This window comes from Callorhinus ursinus, unplaced genomic scaffold (assembly GCF_003265705.2).
Source record: "Callorhinus ursinus isolate GAN/ISIS: 27379988/994484 unplaced genomic scaffold, GSC_fseal_2.0 scaffold67, whole genome shotgun sequence".
In the NCBI taxonomy this organism is placed as follows: Eukaryota; Metazoa; Chordata; class Mammalia; order Carnivora; family Otariidae; genus Callorhinus; species Callorhinus ursinus.
In genome coordinates, this window is record NW_027397129.1 from 1,527,474 (window position 1) to 1,549,464 (window position 21,991).

At 38.4% G+C, this 21,991-nt stretch overlaps 1 pseudogene; it reads right to left on the minus strand.

The window, feature by feature from the left end:
* Positions 1-17,353: 17,353 nt before the first annotated feature.
* LOC112832072 (neuropilin and tolloid-like protein 2) lies at positions 17,354-19,106 on the minus strand (annotated as a pseudogene).
* Between the last annotated feature and the right edge of the window lie 2,885 nt (positions 19,107-21,991).

Consider the following 21,991-nt stretch of genomic DNA (forward strand, 5'->3'; position numbering starts at 1 on the left):
TGATCTTCTGGGGGAGGGGATTGTTGCCGTGGTTCCCAAATGCCTTTGCCGGAGGCAGAATTGCCCTGCCCTTGCCAGGTCTGGGCTATGTAATCTGTTTGGGTTTGCTCTCGAGAGCTTTTGTTTCCTGCAAGATTTCAGTATAGCTTTGGAGGACAAGAGTGAAAATGGCAGCCTCCCAATCTCCGCCCCAGAGGAGCCGAGAACTCAGGGCCCCACTCCTCAGTGAGCCCCCAGAGAAAAGCAGTCAATCACTCCCCTCTCCCCGCTCTCCAGCCACACTCTGTGATCACCCGGCCTGTGACTGAGTGTTTCTTTCTCTGGCACACGACCTCGTGTAGAGGCTCCAAACCCAGCAGATTCCTGCGGTGCACTCCCACGCCACTCCTCCCATGGGAGGAAAGGGAGTCTCCCTGGATCTGCCACTTGTTGGGTCCCTGCTGGAAGAGCAGTGGCCTGACTGTGCCGCAGATCACAGTTTATGGCAACCCCGAGCTGAGAGCCCACACCTTGGCTCTGCCTCTTTAGCCGACTTCCCTGCTCCAATACCTGGGAGCTCTGCCACACTCAGACATCCCTGGTCTTTCTGTGACCCCAAGGGTCCTGAGACCACACTGTCCCAGAGAGGGTTCCACCCCGGCTTAGCCACTGGAGCGACGTCCCTCAGTGGAGCAGACTTCTAAAAGTTCCAATTTTGTGCTCCATTGCTCTATCATTTGCCAGAAGCAGCCAACAGAGGCCCCCTTCCCCGCCGTCTATCCTCCCTAATATTGCCTTGGATTCACTTCTCCTCACGTCCTACCTTCCAGAAAGTGGTCGCTTTTCTGTTTAGAGAGTTATTGCTATTCTTCTCTTCGATCTCCTGTTGAATTTGTAGGTGTTCAGAATGGTTTGATCCCTATCCAGTTGAATTCCTGGGACCAGACAAAATCCAGGTCTCCTACTCCTCTGTCATCAGATACCATTCTTCTTAAGTGCACATGAAAAATTGTCCAGGGTGTATTTACCCAAAAATTACAAAAACACTAATTCAAAGAGATACATGCACTCTGATGTTACAGCAGCATTACATACAATAGCCAAATTATGGAAGCAGCCCACGTATCCATCAATAGAAGAATGGATAAAGATGTGGTAAAAGAGGAGGAGCTAAGATGGTAGTGTAGTAGGAGGACCCTAAGCTTGCCTTGTCCCTCAAGCATAGCTAGATACAAATCATTCTGAATACCGAAGAAATCAACCTGAGGATGATAAAACAAACTGCACAACCAGAGTGACAGAAGAGGTCACATCAAAGAAGGTAGGAAGTATGGAGACATGATCTGGGAGAGAAATGGTTCATAGATGCTGTGGAGGGAAGGGAGCCCTGGTTGCAGAAATGTCAAGAGAGTGGAGTGCACAGGGATAGGCAAAAGGAGAACATTTCCCCAGTGCTGGGAAAGCCACTGGCTGGAAAAAGGAGAGGGGCTGATTTTCATGAGTTTTTGCAACCAGTGGGGCTAAAAGACTGGAATTTTAAATGTTCTCTGATTTGGCTGGGATAAAGATCTGAGGATGCTGCCCTACTCATGGAGAAGAGGCCAGCAAACATACCCAGGACAGACTGTGCAAACTGAGGGTTGCCTAAGTTACACAGGGAGAGACTTTATACTTTTTGGAATGCACCTATGAGAGGTGGCATTGTCTCTCTGGGGACAAAAGAACTGGTGGGTTCCATTTCCCTCCCCCACCACTCAGCATAGGCACAGAAACACCTGCTGAGGGCAGCAAACCCAGACACTGACTGTTTAGCCTGGTTTGCTCCAAACCCCATGCCCCTGTGCTCTGCCACAAATGCACTTCTGGGTCAAACCAGCATCAGTCCCAGCACATCAAGACCCTTTCCCAGAGGACCAGCACAGGTTCCCACCACTCCAGGTCCCTGAAGTCTGGAATTTTAAAAGTCAACAGGACTGGCTGGGATAGAGCACAAGGTGCCCTGCATTGTTCCAGGCAGGCAGTGACCCAGAGATAGACAGTATGAAAATAGCAATCTGAGGGATGCCTGGTGGCTCAGTTGGTTAAGCATCTGCATTCGGCTCAGGTTGTGATCCCAGGGTCCTGGGATTGAGTCCTGCATCAGGCTCCTTGCTCAGCAGAGAGTCTGCTTCTCCCTCTGCATGCCACTCCCCCTGCTTCTGCTCTCTCTCTCTCTGACAAATAAATAAATGAAATATTTTTAAAAAATTATTTGCTCCTCTGAATTGCTTCCCTGAAAGCAACAATCATGGACACCCCTCTCCAGGGACATAAGGAGCTGGCTGGAACCATTTTCGTCCCCCACCCCTCAGCATAAACCTACTTCAGTAAACAGCACAGCACCAACACTGGCTGCCTAACCTGCTTACACTAAGTCCTGCCCCCCTGCACCAAGCTGGCACTGCTTTTCTCAGGCAAGTGTACCTAAGACCAGGGCAATTGGTCCCTTCCACAGAAGACCAACACAAACCCCAGCATGCACCATGTCCACTGAACAAAAAGTTCTGCAAAGCTTCAGTTCTGGTGGAAATCACACCAAGTCTCTTTTAACAAGCAGACAAGAGCGCACCTAGTTAAAACTCACCACACTCTGGCCAAGGTCCAAACACTCCCCACTGCAGGCAAGGAAAATCTCTGCAGAGAACTGACCTGAGGGATAGAGTAGCCATAACACAGCAGCAGAGTGTTTGCAGCACACACCAGAGACACTTCCTGAAGTGCCAGGCTCAGGACACTATATGGCAAATTCTTCATCAAGCCATTACTATCAGGAGCAAGACACAAAACAGACTTTTCTAACACAGAGAAGACAGAGACCTAGACAAAATGACAAGATGAAAGAATTCATCCCCCCATAAAAAGAACAAAAAAAGATCACAGCCAAGGATCTAACTGAAACAAATATAATTAATGTCTGATCCAGAATTTTAAGTAACAATCATAAGGATAGTAGCTGGGTTTGAGAAAAACATGGAAGACATCTGGGAAACACCTACTACAGTGATAAAAAAACTAAAAAACAATCAGGCAAAAATGAAAATACAACAACTAGGATTTGAAACCTACTAGATGCAATGACCACAAGTATGAAAAAAAGATAAATGAATAAGTGACATAGAAGATAGAATTCTGGGGAAAAAAATGAAGCTGAACAAAAGAGAGAAAGAAAAATTTTGGATCATGAAAGTAGACCTAGGTAACATACTGACTCTATCAAATGTAATAAAATTCTTATCAGGAGTGAGGGAAAAGATGGTGGAGGGGCAGGGGACCCTATTTCAACTGGTCCCCTGAATTTATCTGGATATCTACCAAACCATTCTGAACACTCACAAAATCAGCCTGAGATGTAAGAATATATATCTGGATCTCTACAAACAGAATATCTCTGATGGTCTCAAAGTATGAAGTAGGGAGCCGTGATTCTGCAGGCAGTTACTGGAAGATAAACAGAAGGGTGAGGGAGCTGTCATATGCTGGTGCCGGGAAGGTGATATAACACTGGAGCACAAAAGCATCCCCTGCTAGGGACAGGGCACAGACTCGCAGACCAGTAGTGGCGGGGAAAGGACTTTAGTGCAACCCCCAGACAGGAACCAAGAGCTGCAGGTGTGCACACAAACCAGGGACGGCTTGCAGTTTTAGAAGCACAAAGGGCAGAGATGTGCTCAGCCCTGGTTTCCACCGCTAGTGTTGCTGCGGAGTGCACAGCTGGGGAGGCTGTTTAGCAGCACAGGCAGAAACAGAGACAGTGTGGCCTGGAGAGCTCAGTGAAGAGTAGACTGTGATTTCTCTGCTCTGAGACAGAGGTTCAGATGTGGTCACTTCTACTCTGATTCTCGGAAGAGACGCAGAAAGCAAAAAAAAAAAAAAAAAAAAACAGTTTTCACCAATCCCACCCTTCTGACAAGGGGCAGGGCAACTCTGCCCAAGCAGGGTTGCCTGAGTAACAGTGCAACAAGCCCCTCTCCCAAAAGACAGGCTGGAAGAACAAGAGGACAACAACCCTAAGGTCCCTATAAAACAGGTGCATCTTGCTAGGGTCATGGTTAATACTTTGGACTCTATACATTCCCTCAACCACCCTTCAACAGAATGACTAAGAGGAGGAACCCCCCCCCAAAAAAGAATCAGAGACTGTGGCCTCTGCCACAGACCTAATGGATATGGATATAAGCAAGATGTCAGAAATAGACTTCAGAGTACCAATTATGAAGTCAATATCTAGGCTTGAGTAAAATAATAGTGACAAGAGAGAATCTCTAAAGACAGAAGTGAGATCTAATCAGGCCAAACTTAAAAATGTTATGAATGAAATGCAGCCTAAACTGGATACTCTGACTGCAGGGTAAATGAGGCAGAAGAATGAATTAGTGAGGTAGAAGAAAGATAATAGAAAAGAAGGAAACTGAGGAGGTCTGGGAAAAACAGATTAAAGCCCAAGGGATCAGACTGAGAGAGATAAATGATACAATGAAATATTCCAATGTCAGAATTATTGGGATCCCTGAGGGGGTGGAGAGAGAGAGAGAGATCTAGAAGATATATTTGAGCAAATTGTAGCTGAAAACATCCCTAATCTGGGGAAGGAAACAAGCATTCATGTGCAAGAGACAGAGAGGACCCCTCCCAAGATCAATGAGAACAGACTGACACCACGACATATAATAGTACAATTCATCAATCTTAGATCCAAGGAAACAATCTTGAAAGCAGCTAGGGGGAAGAGATTTCTTACGTACAGAGGGAGGAACATCAGAATGACGTCAGAGCTGTCTGCAGACACCTGGCAAGACAGAAAGGGCTGGCAAGACATATTCAGTGTACTAAATGAGAAGAACATGCAGCCAAGAATACTTTATCCAGCAAGGCTGTCATTCAGAATGGATGGAGAGACAAGGAGCTTTCAAGACTGGCAGAAATTGAAAGAATATATGACCACCGAGCTGGCCCAGCAAGAAATATTAAGGTAAGTTCTATAAAAGAGGGGAGACGCCAAGAACAATATAGACCAGAAATTTACAGAGACAATCTATAGAAACAAGGACTTCACAGGCAACATGATGGCACTAAAATCATATTTATCAATAATCACTCTCAACGTGAATAGCCTAAATGCTCCCATGAAATGGCACAGGGTTGCAGATTGGATTAAAAGACAGGACCCATCTATATGCTATCTACAACAGAATCATTCTGAACCTAAAGACTGAAAGTGAGGGGATGGAGAACCATTTTTCATGCCAGCAGATCTCAAAAGAAAGCTGGGGTAGCAATTCTCATATCAGACAAATTAGATTTTAAACTAAAGACTGTAGTTAGAGACACAGAAGGACACTATATCATTCTTAAAGGGTCTATCCAACAAGATCTAACAATTGTAAATATCTATGCCCCCAACATGGGAGCAGCCATCTACATAAGCCAACTGTTAACCAAAACGAAAAGTCATATTGATAACAATACGTCAATTGTAGGAGACATCAATACTCCACTCTCAGCAACAGACAGATCATCTAAGCAGAAAATCAACAAAAAAACAAGAGCTTTGAATGACACACTGGACCAGATGAACCTCATAGATGTATACAGAATATTCCACCCTAAAACAACAGAATACTCATTCTTTTCAAACACACACAGAACTTTCTCCAGAATAGACCACACACTGGGTCACAAATCAGTTCTCAATGGATACCAAAAGATTTAGTTATTCCCCACATACTCTCAGACCACAGTGCTTTGAAACTGAAACTCAAACACAAGAAAAAATTTGGAAGGAATTCAAACACTTGGGAGCTAGAGACCAACTTGCTTAAGAATGTTTGGGTCAACCAGGAAATTAAAGAACTTAAACAATTCATGGAAACCAATGAGAATGAAAACACATCAGTCCAAAACCTATGGGATACTGCAAAGGCGGTCCTAAGGGAGAAATACATAGCTATCCAAGCCTCACTCAAAAAAAAATTGAAAAATCCCAAGTACACAAGCTAACAATACACCTTAAAGAACTGTAGAAAAAACAACAAATAAAGCCTAAGCCAAGCAGAAGAAGAGAAATAATGAAGATTAGAGCAGAGATGAATTAATTAGAAACCAGAAATACAGTAGAGCAGATCAACAAAACTAGAAGCTAGTTCTTTGAAAGAATTAATAAGATCAATAAACCACTGGCCAGACTTATCCAAAAGAAAAGAGAAAGGACCCAAATTAATGAAATTATGAATGAAAGCGGATCACGACTAACACCAAGGAAATAGAAACAATTGTTAGAAATTAATATCAACAAATATATGCCAATAAATTAAGCAACCTGGAAGAAATGGATGCCTTCCTGAAAACCTATAAACTACCAAGATTGAAACAGGAAAAAATTGACAATCTGAAAAGCCCAATAACCAGAAATGGTATCAAAGCAGTGATCAAAAACCTCCCAAAAGACAAGAGTCGAGGGTATGATGGATTCCCAGGGGAATTTTACCAAACATTCAAAGAAATAATGCCTACTATCTTGAAGCTGTTTCAAAAAATAGAAACAGAAGGAAAACTTCCAAACTCATTCTTAACCCAGCATTATCTTGATTCCAACCAGGCAAAGACCCCATCAAAAAGAAGAATTACAGACCAATAACCCTGATGAATATGAATGCCAAAATTCTCAACAAGATCCTAGCCAACAGGATCCAACAGTACATTAAAAGGATTCTCCATCACGACCAAGCGGGATTTATTCCTGGGATGCAAGGGTGGTTCAACGTTCACAAATCAATCAATGTGAGAGAACACATCAATAAAAGAAAAGAGACAAGAACCCTAAGATCCTCTCAATTGATGCAGAAAAAGCATTTGACAAAATACAGCATCCGTTCCTGATTAAAACTCTTCAGACTGTAGGGATAGAGGGAACATTCCTCAAATTCATAAAAACCACCTATGAAAAGCCCACAGTGAATATCATTCTCAATGGAAAAAAACTGAGACCTTTTCCCTTAAGATCAGGAACACGACAGGGATCCCCACTCTCCCCACTATTGCTCAACATACTACCAGAAGTCCTAGCATCAGCAATCAGACAACAAAAAGAAATGAAAAGTATTCAAATTGGGAATGAAGAAGTCAAACTCTCTCTCTTCACAGATAACATAATAATTTATGTGGAAAACCCAGAGGACTCCAACCCCAAATTACTAGAACTCATACAGCAATTCAGTAATGTGGCAGGATACAAAATCAATGCACAGAAATCAGTTGCTTTCCTACACACTAACAATATAATATAGAAAGAGAAATTAGAGAATCGATTCCATTCACAATAGCACCAAAAACCATAAGATACCGTGGAATAAACCTAACCAAAGAGATAAGGGATCTATACCCTAGAAACTACAGAACACTTATGAAAGAAATTGAGGCAGACACAAAAAGATGGAAAAACATTCCATGCTCATGGATTGTAAGAATAAACATTGTGAAAATGTCTATGTTGCCCAGAGCAATCTATACTTTCAATGCCATCTTTATCAAAATACCAATGGCATTTTTCAAAGTGCTGGAACAAACAATCCTAAAATTTGTATGGAACCAGAAAAGACCCCAAATCTCCAAGGGAATGTTGAAAAAGAAAAATAAAGCTGGGGGCATCACATTGCCTGACTTCAAGCTCTATTACAAAGCTGTGATCACTAAGACAGCATGGTACTGGAACAAAAAAAAGACACACAGATCAGTGGAAGAGAACAGAGAGCCCAGATATGGACCTTCAACTCTATGGTCAACTAATATTCGATAAAGCAGGAAAAAATATCCAAAGGAAAAAAGACAGTCTCTTCAATAAATGGTGCTGGGAAAATTGGACAGCCACATGCAGAAGAATGAAACGTGACCATTCTTTAACACCATACACAAAGATAAACTCTAAACGGGTGACAGACCTCAGTGTGAGACAGGAATCCATCAAAATCCTAGAGGAGAACATAAATAGTAACCTCTTTGACATCAGTCACAGCAAATTCTTTCAAGACACATCTCCAAAGGCAAGGGAAACAAAAGCAAAAATGTAACTTTTGGGACTTCATCAAGATAAAAACTTCTGCACAGCAAAGGAAACAGTCAACAAAACTAAGAGGCAACCCACCGAATGGGAGGAGATATTTGCAAATGACATTACAGATAAAGGGCTGGTATCCAAGATCTATAAAGAACTTCTCAAACTCAACACCCAAAAAACAAATAATCTAGTCAAAAAATGGCCAGAAGACATGAACAGACACTTCTCCAAAGAAGACATACAAATGGCTAACAGACATGTGAAAAAATGTTCAATATCATTAGCCATCAGGGAAATTCAAATTAAAACCACATTGAGATACCACCTCACACCCATTAGAATGGCTAAAATAAACAAGGCAGAAAACAACAAATGTTAGAGAGGATGTGAAGAAAGGGGAATCCTCTTGCACTATTGGTGGAAATGTAAGTTGGTAGAGCCACTTTGGAAAACAGTATGAAATTTCCTCAAAAAGTTAAAAATAGAGCTACCCTATGACCCAGCAATTGCACTCCTGGGTATTTACCCCAAAGATACAGATACAGATGTGAAAAGAAGGGGCACATGCACCCCAATATTCATAGTAGCAATGTCCCCAACAGCCAAACTGTGGAAGGAGTTATGATGCCCTTCAACAGACAAATGGATAAAGAAGGTGTGGTCCATATATACAATGGAATATTTCTCAGCCATCAGAAAGGATGATTACCCACCATTTGCACTGACATGGATGGAACTGGAGGGGATTATGCTAAGTGAAATGAGTCAAGCAGAGAAAAACAATTATAGTGTTTAACTTATATATGGAATATAAGGACTAACATGTAGGACATTAGGAAAAGGAAGGGAAAAATGAAGGGGGGGAAATCAAATGGGGAGATGAACAATGAGAGACTATGGACTCTGGAAAATAAACTGAGGGTTTCGGGGGGATATGGGGTAGTCTGGTGATCAGTATTAAGGAGGGCACGTATTGCAAGGAACACTGGGTGTTGTGCGTAAACAATGAATCATGGAGCACTACATCAGGAACCACTGAAGTACTGTATGGTGACTAACATAACATAATAAAAAAATAAATAAAATCTCTTTATCAAATTAAAAAAAATTCTTATCATAAGAGTCCCAGAAGAAGCAGTGAGAAAAAGGGACAGAAGTTTTATTTGAGGAAATTATAGCTGAAAATTTCCCTCTACTGGGAAAGAAACAGACATCCACATCCAGGAGGAACAGAGAACTCCCATCAAAATGAACAAAAGAAAGCCAACACCAAGACATATTGTAATTAAATTTGCAAAATATAGTTACAAAGAAAAAAAATCCTAAGAACAGCAAGACCAAAGATGTCCCTAATTTACAAGGGAAGACTAATAAGGCTAGCAGCAAATCTGTTCACAGAAAAAGGGCAAATCAGAAAGGAGTGGCATGATATATTCAATGTGCTGAATGGAAAAAAAAAATGCAGCCAAGAATATTCTATCCAGCAAGCATATCATTCAGAGTAGAAGGAGAGATAAAAAATTTTCCCAGACAAACAAAAATTAAAGGAGTTTGTGAACACTAAACCATTGATGCAAGAGATATTAAAGACTCTTTGGGTGGGAAGGTAAAACTGAAAGCAACAAAGACTAGGAAAAAAAAACAGAGAAAATTTCTGTAAACAATGACAAAACAAGTAATAACATGGCACTAAATAGATACTTAACAATTATTACTCTGAATGTAAAGGGACTAAATGCTCCAATCAAAAGACAAAGGGTGTCAATATGGTTAAGAAAAAAAACAAGACTCATCTATACGTTGTCTACAAGAGACTCTTTTTAGACCTAAAGACATCTACCGATCGAAATTGAGGAGATAGAGAAACATTTATGTATGGATGTCAAAAGGGAGCCAGAGTAACAATACTTCTACCAGACAAACTAGATTTTAATCCAAAGACTGTAGCAAGAGATGAAGAAGGATGTCATATCATAATAAAGGGGACTATCCAACAAGAAGATCTAACAACTGTAAATATTTTTGCCCCCAACTTGGGAGTACCCAAACACATAAAAAAATTAATAACAAACATAAATGAACTATTTGATAAAAATAGAATAAGAGTAAGGGACTCTAACACCCCACTCACATCAATGGACAAATCATTTTCAAGGGAATGATGGCTTTCAATGACACACAGAACCAGAGACTTAACAGATATATTTAGAACATTTCATCCTAAAGCAGCAGAACACAAATTCATTTCAAGTGTCCAAAGGACCTTATCCAGAGTATATCACATGCTAGGTCACAAATCAGTCCTCAACAAGTACAAAAAGATTGGGATCATACCATGCATCTTTTCTGACCACAACACTATGAAAGTTGCAGGCAGTCACAAGAAAAAATGTTGAAAGAACCACAAATACCACAATGGAATTAAACCACAAATGGAGGTTAAAGAATATCCTACTGAAGAATTAATGGGTCAACAGGGAAAATTAAGAAGAAATTAAAAAATACATGGAACAAATGAAAATGAAAACACGACAGTCCAAAACCTTTGGGATATAGCAAAAGTGGTCATAAAAGGGAATTATAAAGCAATATAGCCTTACCTCAAGAAGCAAGAAAAATCTCAAATAAACAACCTATATTACATCTAAAGGAGCTAGAAAAAGAATAACAAATGAAGCCTAAAGCCAGCAGAAGAAAGCAAATAATAAATATTAAAGCAGAAATAAATGCTATAGAAACAAACAAAACAACAACAACAAAAACCCAGAACAGATCAATGAAACCAGGATCTGGTTCTTTGAAAAAATTAATAAAATTGATAAACCCCCAGACAGACTTAACAAAAAGAAAAGAGAAAGGACCCAAATAAATAAAATCACAAATGAGAGATGAGAAATAACAACCAACACCACAGAAATACAATTATAAGAGATTATAAAAAATTATAGGCCAACCATTTGGACAATTTGGAAGAAATGGATAAATTCTTATAAATTACCAAAAGTGAAATAAAAGAAATAGAGAACTTGCACAGACTGATGATCAGTAGAAAACTTGAATCAGTAATCGAAACTCTCCCCCGCCAAAAAAAAAACAAAAACAAAAACAAAAGTCTAGGGCCAGATGGCTTCCCAGGGGAATTCTACCAAACATTTAAAGGAGAGTTAATACCTATTCCGCTCAAACTGTTCCAAAAAATAGAAATGGAGAGAAAATCTCCAAATTCATTTTATGAGGCTAGCATTACCCTGATTCAAAAATCAGGCAAATACCCTGCTGAAAAAGAACTGCAGGCTAATATTCCCAATGAACATGTATGTGAAAATTCTCCACAAAATACTAGTAAATCAAATCCAACAGTACATTAACATGAAAAGAGTCATTTACCACAATCAAGTAGGATTTATTCCTGGGCTGCAAGTGTGGTTCAGTATTTGCAAATCAATCAAGATGATCCACCACATTAATAAAAGAAAGGATAAGAACCCCATTTGATCCCCTCAATAGATGCAGAAAAAGCATTTGCCAAAGTACAACATCCATTCATGATAAAACCCCCAACAAAGTAGGGATAGAGGGAACATACCTCAACATCATGAAGGCCGTATGCCAAAAACCCACAGTTAATAACATCCTCAATGGGGAAAAAGTGAGTTTTTCCTCTATGGTCAAGAACAAAACAGGGATGTCCACTCACCACTGTTATTTAACATAGTGCTGGAAGCCCTGGCCTCAGAAAACAGACAACAACAACAACAACAAATAAATAAATAAATAAATAGCATCCAAATCAGCAAGGAAGAAGTCAAACTTTCACTATTTTCACATGACATGATACTCTATAGAAAACCCAAAAGACTCCACCAAAAATTTTCTAGAAGTGATACATGAATTCAGTGAAGTCACAGGCTACAAAATCAATGTACAGAAATCTGTTGCATTTCTATACACTAAAAGAAGCAGCAGAAAGATAAATCAAGGAATCGATGGCATTTACAATTGCACCAAAAACCATAAGATACCTAGGCATATACCTAGGTGACTAACATAACATAATAAAATTTTAAAAAATATATACCTAGGAAAAAACCTAAGCAAAGAGGTAAAAGATCTATACTCTGAAAACTATAAAACGCTACTGAAAGCAATTGAAGATGGCATAAAAAAATGGAAAAATATCCCATGTTCATGGATTGGAGGAACAAATATTGTTAGAACGTCCATACTACCGAAAGCAATCTACACATTTAATGCAATCCTTATCAGAACACCACCAGCATTTTTCACAGAGCTAGAACAAGCAGTTCTAAATGTTGTGTGGAACCACAAAAGACCCCAAATGGCCAAAGCAATCTCAAAAAAGAAAAGCTAAGCTGGAGGCATCACAGTTCTGGACTTCAAGTTATGTTACAAATTGGTAGTGATCAAAACAGTATGGTACTGGCACAAAAACAGACATATAGGTCAATGGAACAGAATAGAAATCCCATAAATGAATCCACAACTATTTAGTGAAGTAATCTGTGACAAAGCAGGAAAGAATATCCAATGGGTAAAATAGAGTTTCTTCAACAAATGGTGTTGGGAAAACTGGACATCACATGCAGAAGAATGAAACTGGACCACTTTTTTACACCATACATAAAAATAAATTCAAAATGGATAAAATACAAAAATAGGAGACAGGAAACCATCAAAATCCTAGAGGAGAACATAAGCAGTTACCTCTTTGACATTGGCCATGGCAACTTCATACTAAATATGTCTCCTGAGGCAAGGGAAACAAAAGTAAAAATGAACTATTGGGACTTCATCAAAATTAAAACCTTCTTCACGGTGAAGGAAACAATCAACAAAACTAAAAGGCAACCTATTAAATGGGAGAAGATATTTATGAGTAACTTATAAAGGGCTAGTATCCAAAATATATAAAAAAAAAACCATACAAAACTCAACACCCCTAAAACAAATAATCCTGTTAAAAACAGGCAGAAGACAGGAATAAACATTTTTCCAAGGAAGATATCCAGATTGCCAAAAGATATATGACAAGATGCTCATCATCACTCATCATTAGGGAAATACAAATGAAAACTATAATGAGATATCACCTCACACCTGTCGTAATGGCTAAAATTAACAACATAGGAAACAACAGGTGTTGGCTAGGATGTGGAGAAAGGGGAACACTCTTACACTGTTGGTGGGAGTGAAAACTGGGGCAGCCACTCTGAAAAACAGTATGGAGGATCCTCAAAAAGTTAAAAATACAACTACCCTATGATCCAGCAGTTTTACTACTAGGTTTTTACCCAAAGGATACAAAAATTCTGAGTTGAAGTGATATGTGCACCCTGATGTTTATAGCAGCATTATCAACAATAGCCAAATATGGAAATAGCCCAAATGTTCATGGACTGATGAATAGGTAAAGAAGTGGTATGTATATGCAATGGAATATTACTCAGCCATAAAAGAGAATGAAATCTTGCTATTTGCAGAGACGTGGATGGAGCTAGCAAGTATTATGCTAAGTGAAATAAGTCAGAGAAAGGCAAATACCATATGATTTCACTCATATGTGGAATTTAAGAAAAAAACAGATGAACATGGGGAGAGAAAAGAAGAGGCAAATCCCCAAACTGACTCTTAACTATAGAGAGCAAGCTGAGGTCTACTGGAAGGGAAGGGAGTGGGCGGATGGGTTAAATGGGTGATGGGTATTAGGGAAGACATTTGTTGTGATGAGCCCTGGGTGTTGTATGCAAGTGATGAATCACTAAATCGTACACCTGAAACTAATACTACACTGTTTTATAACTAATTCAATTTAAATAAAAAGTTGAAAGGGGCCCTTGTGTAACTCAGTTGGTTAAGGGTCCAACTCTTGCTTTCAGCCCAGGTCATGCATGATCTCAGAGTCATGAGATCAAGCCCCACATCAGGCTCCCTCTCCTCCCTGCTCATGCTCTCTCTTGCTATCTCTGTCTCTCTCAAGTAAATAAATAAAATCTTTAAAAGAAAAAAAAAAGAAAAAAGAAAAAGAAAATCCAAAGGAAATTTGCAAAAAAAAAAAAAAAATGGCCAACAGGCACATGAAAAAGTGCTCAACATCACTCGGCATCAGGGAAATCCAAATCAAAACCTCAATGAGATACCACCTCACACCCGTCAGAATGGCTAAAATTAACAAGTCAGGGAACGACAGATGTTGGCGGGGATGTGGAGAAAGGGGAACCCTCCTACGCTGTTGGTGGGAATGCAAGCTGGTGCAACCCCTCTGGAAAACAGTATGGAGGTTCCTCAAACAGTTGAAATTAGAGCTACCATTCGATCCAGCAATTGCACTACTGGGTATTTACCACAAAGATACAAATGTAGGGACCCGAAGGGGTACGTGCACCCCAATGTTTATAGCAGCAATGTCCACAATAGCCAAACTGTGGAAAGAGCCAAGATGTCCATCGACAGATGAATGGATAAAGAAGAAGTGGTATATATACACAATGGAATATTATGCAGCCATCAAAAGGAATGAGATCTTGCCATTTGCAACGACGTGGATGGAACTGGAGGGTGTTATGCTTAGTGAAATAAGTCAATCAGAGAAAGACATGTATCATATGACCTCACTGATATGAGGAATTCTTAATCTCAGGAACAAACTGAGGGTTGCTGGAGTGGTCAGGGGTGGGAGGGATGGGGTGGCTGGGTGATAGACATTGGGTAGGGTATGTGCTACGGTGAGCGCTGTGAATTGTGTAAGACTGTTGAATCACAGATCTGTACTTCTAAAACAAATAAGGCAACATATTTTAAGAAAAAAGAAAAAGAAGATAGCAGGAGAGGAAGAATGAAGGGGAGTAAGTCAGAAGGGGGAGACTAACCAGGAGAGATGATGGACTCTGAAAAACAAACTGAGGTTTCTAGAGGGGAGGAGGGTAGGGGGATGGGTTAGCCTGGTGATGGGTATTAAAGAAGGCACATTCTGCATGGAGCACTGGGTGTTATGAACAAACAATGAATCATGGAACACTACACCAAAACAAATGATGTAATATATGGTGATTAACATAACAATATAAAATTTAAAAAAAGATGCGATATATATATATCATGGCATATTAGTCAACCATATAAAAGAATGAAATCTTGCCATTTGCAAGGACATGAATGGAGCTAGAGAGTATATTACCAAACAAACGCATCAGTTCAAAGGAGGCATATTTCATATGATTTCCCTCATATGTGGAATTTTAGAAACAAAACAGGTTAGCAAAGGAAAAAAAGGAGAAAGAGACAAACCAAGAAGCAGGCTCTTAACTACAGATAAACTTATGGTTACCAAAGGGTGAGTGGATGTGAGGATGAGTAAATAGGTGATGGGAAGTAAAGAGAATACTTATCATGATAAACACTGAGTAATGTATAGAATTGTTGAATCATTATATTGTACACCTGAAACTAATATAACTATGTTAACTATACTGAAATTAAAATTAAAACCTTTATAAAATTTAATAAAAGAAAACTCTCTAGGAGAAACAATATTTTAGGCCACAACACAAATCTTAACAAATTTAAAATGTTTGAGATCGTATGAGTATCTTTTCTTTTTTTAAATGATGTATTTTAATATAAGATTTGTGTAATGATTTAGATCAATAAATAACAGTGAAAATTTTATCATAAACAAAATGCAGTAACAAAAGAAACTAAAGCTTATGTACACATTACCAAGGTCTTTACAATAATTTCTAATGTGGGGTTCTATCACAGCATATTCGTATACAAAGCCACTAATGTGAACACTGAAAGAAATTTGTCATGTATGTTTTTAATCTTGATTTAATAAAGTTTGTATGGTATCAAATATATCAAAAGTCTAAAAACACAATGAGTTTTTATATCATGTTTATAAATTATTGTTTATATACCATAAAAAACATAAGTTCAATAGTGCAGTTGAAAAAAAGTGGAAATTGTTATTCTTGGTAAGAACTAGAAAAATGTATTATCCAAAGTACAAAGCCATCTGATGGCTTTTACAGTTTCTTAAGAATTTTCCTTCAACTCTCATACAACCATGGTTACCATATGCCACAAGATAAACCAATACAAAGGGAGCAAAATCATCTTATAAAAATAATAAGAAACACAAATCTGGTGATGAGAAATACTGGAAATAAGCATAATTATAGGCCTCCCCTAAAATGATTTAAAGACTTTGCTCACTGGAATGAATGGGCTACCATTGCATGTGACCAAATTTGGAAAATTTCAAAGGATTTCTAGAAGTTTTAGTCTTTTTCAAGTTTTTAGTCATAACTGGCAAGGGTGTATACATCCTAAGATTATGAAATCTTCTAGTATAAGTAAGACAAAATATGACTTAAAGGTGGTAATTCCTATCATCTGCTGTTCACAAAATATAAAGACTAAAAATCCAGTAATTAAAAGGCAGCAATATAGAAATTAGTCAAGAAGAAACAGATGGATGAAACAGAACTGTGGGTCTTAATTGGCACCTTCACAATAATTAGTTATATTTTGACAAATTCTAGCCTATATTGAAATATGTGTGGTACATTAACCATTTATATTTATGTAAGTAACCGAAATGGTAAAATCACTGACTTGTAAAACAAATTAAATTTAGAGAAAAGAAAAACAAAAATAATGTAAAAGGGCACCTGGGTGGCTCAGATGGTTGAGCGTCTACCTTCGGCTCAGGTCATGGTCCCAGGGTCCTGGGATCGAGTCCCGCATTGGGCTCCCTGCTCCTTGGGAGCCTGCTTCTCCCTCTGCCTCTCTCTCTCTCTCTCTCTCTCTCTCTCTCTCTGTCTTTCATGAATAAATAAATAAATAAATCTAAAAAAAATAAATAATGTAAAGAAAAATCTTACTTTTAAACTTAGTATGGGATCAAAATTTTGAGAAGCTGTATCAATCAGGAACAGTATTCTTGTTGCTAAGACTAACAAGCAACCTGAGCCTGGCTCAGCACAACCACTCCCCTCTTCAAATGTTACTTAACTGGTACTTTGTTTATGTGACACCAAGCAATAAATGATTATTACTTTTTTTCACTGAATGGAGTAGGTTCCTTGGCTGGTTTAACCTATAGACTGGCTGAGATAATAAAAAGTTCACCATTACAATAGGTTAATGGGAAATGAAGGTCTTCCTAGTTCTGATAGAAAAGTGTTGGCTGCTGAAGAGTAATGGTGTTCTGTAGGCTGCATAGGTACATACTTAATAATTAATTTCCCCTATAGTAGAAGATTAAAAATCAATAGATATGGATGTTTGTGCAGAATTTTCTTGTCCCCTACATAAATTTCACAAGGAATCTCCTCCATTACTCTGTCTTCTAGGACCTGTTCAGGGCACTCATGTGCCTGTTTGAAAGTGTAGCTACTCTTTTTGAAGGTGCTATTAAACGTTTTCATTGACTGTGGTTGTGCAAAATGATTTTGGAAAGGCAGTTCCATGGAACTTAGGTTGGTCCTGCTTTATTTGACATTGGATGCTTCCTGAAAGCCAGTTTTATTAAAAGCAGTTTTGCAAGCCATGACCTTTTTTTTTTTTTTTGAGGTTGTTGCACTTGTACTAAAATAGAAATAATGAGAAGGACCAAAACAATCCCTGATGTAATGCTAATAATTGTTTCATGAGTTTTAGTGATTTGTTCAAATAGTCCTCCTTTTTTTCTTTTCTTTACAATGATTTTCATCCCAAAGGTATGCACATTTCTGAACACCATTACAGACTAAAGAATTACTGATGCACATGTTGCTGTGGTAACAGAAGGTGCTACCTAGAGGCGCTTGGGTGGCTCAGTTGGTTAAGAATCTGCCTTCAGCTCAGATCATGAACTCAGGGTCCTGGGATTGAGTCCCACATCAGACTCTCTGCTCAACAGGGAGTCTGCTTCTCCCTCTCACTCTCCCCCTGGCTCTACCTCTCTCTGTCTCTCTCAAATAAATAAATAAAAATCTAAAAAACAAAAAGAAGGAAAGTGCTACCTGTGCAGGGAGGCTCCACAAAGGAAGTAAAGAACATTCTGAACCTGCTTAGGTGAACAACTTCCTCTGCCCATGTTTGGATCACTCTAAATCCTGTTTTCAGCATTACATCATTGGCCAGAGTGCTGCAAAACTTGGCCTTCAGATTTTCAATAGAACTGTTTCCATCATAAACTGCAACGAAATTTCTCTTGCCTTCATTTGAGTGCTCCACTTGATAACCTAGGAACCTCAAATAAACCTTAATTTTTAGAATAGCTTTAAATGTCCATATGCAATCATTGGCCAGGTTTTGTTTTTTCTTCTTGTTCTCCCTGACTAGAAAACACTATTCCATCAGCTCCTCAGAGCTCAAACTGACAATCTGGGATGGGATTTAAAATACCTCTTAGGTAAATAAAATCTGGATCTGGAATAGATGAATATTTTGCTTGAAATCCCAATCCTTCAATTTTTTCATCAGAACTAAACTTAATCCACATTAACCTCCCTGTTGATCTAATTAGTAGAGGGTTTTTCACACCACAGTAATAATCTATAAGTGGAGAGAAACCAAGTGGCCCATCTTGAACTTCCAAGTGGTCAAACTGACATTCAAATGATAGTTATATATAATAATGTTCATCAAAGTCAACTCTATTCTTTGACATGGAGCAGCTTTCAAAATGTAGATGCACTCCTTATTTGGTGGAAAAGAGTCAGGATAATTTGGTGAAGTAAATGACCTCCATTGCTGGTTGGAACCCAAATTCCACACTGGGTTGCAGGAATATGTTTGATTCCAATATTTTGTCCATCAGTAAGGGCCACAGTAAACAAGTCATTTCTACACTTTCAGACAGCTAATGATCAGATTTTGGTGCTCTTCTCATAAATAAGAGTGAACATTCAAGGGTCACCAAACATTTGAGGAAAGCCTCTTGGGTCTTTTAGGCTACCATAATCCCTTCTACTACAAGTATTGTTATTAACAATACTTTGAGGACGGTGCAAAGCTGATCCAGGGCCATGTTCCCAAGTGATCATGAGTTTTGCCAGGGACTGAGGCAGCAGTGAGGAGGAGGGGGCAGCAGCTCAGCATTCATGACCTGGCACAGCAGCAGTCCCACTCCTCCCCATTGCTAGCCACCAGGCTGTCTCCCCATGGGGAATGGCTAAGGTCCTACAGCCTCCCATGCCCAAGCCCCCCAAACAGGCTCTGCCTCTTGGTCCTTGGCACTCTATCTGTCCCATCAATGTTGTGGGTATGGGAAGCCCAGGCTCCAAGTATCTTTTCTGATCACAATAGAATGAAACTAGAAATCAATAGCAAAATTGATAAAAACTTTAGTAAATTTTACTAAGAAAAAAGAAAGACAACTCAAATTACTAAAATCAGAAATGAATGTGGGAACAATATTAACAATTTTACAGAAATAAAAGGATTAAAAGAGAATACTGTGAACAATTCCACACCAACAAATTAGATAACCTAGATGAAATGGATAAATTCCTAAAAACATACAAACTACCAAAACCGACTCAAGAGCAAATAGAAATTGATTAGACCTATAATATATAAGGGGATTGAATCCATAATCATAAACCTCTAATACAGAAAAACCTATGACCTGATAGCTTCACTGGTGAATTCTAAGAAATCTCAGAAAGAAATTAACACCAATTTTTTTTCTCAAACCCTTCTGAAGAAATGAAGAGAGAAGACTTTCTAACTCAGAGGCCAGCATTATCCTGATACCAAAATCAGACAGACAGTACAAGAAAAGAAAACCACAGACCAGTATCTCATATGAACATTGAAGCAAAACTTCTCAACTGAATATTGGCAAATGAAATCAGCAGCATATTAAAAGGATTATATATCATGATGAAGTGAGAACTATTCATGAAATACAAGGATGATTCAACATACAAAAATAAATCATTTTAGTATATTGCATTAAGAGAATTAAGGAAAAGAATCATGATTATCTCAATTGATGCAGAAGAAGCATTTGACATAATATAACATTCATGATAAAAGTGCTCAATAAAGTAGGAATATAACGTCCTCAACATAAGAAAGGCCACATATGAAAAGCCCACAGCTATCATAATGCTCAAAGATGAAAGACAGAATGCTTTTCTATTCAACATAGTAATAGAAGTTCCAGCCATTAAAATTAGGCAAGAAAAGAAATAAAATACATTCAAATTGGAAAGGAAAAAGTAAGATAGTCTCTGTTTGCAGATGACATGATTTTATATGTAGAAAATCCCTAAAGGTTACACACACACACACACACACACACACGCACGCACACCCATTAGAACAGATCTACAAGTTCAGCAAAGTTGCAAAATACAAAATCAAAACAAATACCTATTGCACTTCTTTTAAAAAAAAATTTTATTTGAAAGAGAGAGAGAGAGAGAGAGTGAGTGGGGGCAGGAACAGAAGGAGAGGAAGAGAGAATCTCCAGGAGACTCCCTGTTCAGCAAGGAGCCTGATGCGGGGCTTGATTCCAACATCAGGTCTGAGATCATGACCTGAGCCAAAATGAAAAGTCAGAGGCTTACCCGGCAGAAGCACCCAAGTGCTTCCTGTTGCATTTCTTATACTGACAGTGAAAAATCTGAAAAGGAAATTTAAAAAAAAGCCACTACAATAGAATCAAAAAGCAAAATATATTTAGGAATAAATTTAATCAAGGACGTGAAAGAGTTCTACACTAAAACCTACAAAACATTGCTGAAAGAAATGAAAGAAGACCAAAATATAAAGAAAGATAACTCATGGTCATGGATTGGAAGACTTAATATTATTAAGATAAAAATACTACTGTAAGTGATCTACAGAGCAGGCCATTCTAAAATAGAAAAATCCCTTACTTTTTCGAAGGGGAAAAATCAAATCACCTGAGAAAAGTAAAAGTCTGTTTTAATCACACATCACTTATATTTTTTTTTTGAATTGCAGTTGCACAGGTATGTCCTTATCAGCAGATTAAAACGGTCCTTCTACAGGCTATTTCTGTATCCCTTATGCATGGCTAAGGGACTATTCAAAATCAACACAGAGATGAGGAGTGTCACCTCAATCTGAATTGATTTTATATTAACCTTTGTTAGAAAGTAGGGTCATGGCTCTCCTAACTATACTGACAAGGTAAATGATATTTTCTCTTTCATTTCTTACATCTTTTCTTATGCTTAAACCAATTATCTACATAATTGACTCAGTACTCTCCTTCCTTTTAATCAGCATGCTGTACAGTTTTGAGTGTAAACATTGACTGCTTCTTGTTTGCTAATTGCTCATCCTAATAAAGTTTGAGATATGAAAGTAATCTATACAGCTAGAGAGGGTAAAAGGGACCTCCAGTGAAGATGATGTAGTAAATTCATGTAAATATAGCTTTGATAAAAATATGAAAAATTAAAAAGATATAGTTAGGATCAAAAAGGATATCAACATATGCTTACACCAGAAACAGAACTAAAATACAATGAAGTGAACAAAGCCAAAGTCAAGGCTTCAGCACTCTAACCTGAAAGCAAGCATTGGTTTCCAGAAGTCAGGCCACTAAGGAACAATGAAACTAAAATTGCTCTACTTATTATAAAGGACAGACAATGAGAAATACAAACTATGGAACTGACCAATAGAAGAAACTGACCAAATAGTACTATTTGGCAAAACTTGTGGGATAAAACTAAAATAGCAGTACATGCATTTATTAAAATCATTAAAGATGAAAAAAGAAGCTATAAAAATAACAGAATAAGCCAATAGAAAATTGAAGAAAGGTAAAAAGGTAACAGAAGGAAGTAATAGAATAAAAAACAAACAACACAGAGAATTAAAAAAAAAACCCTCTGGTTCTTTTTTTTTAAAGACTGATAAAAGAGTTTA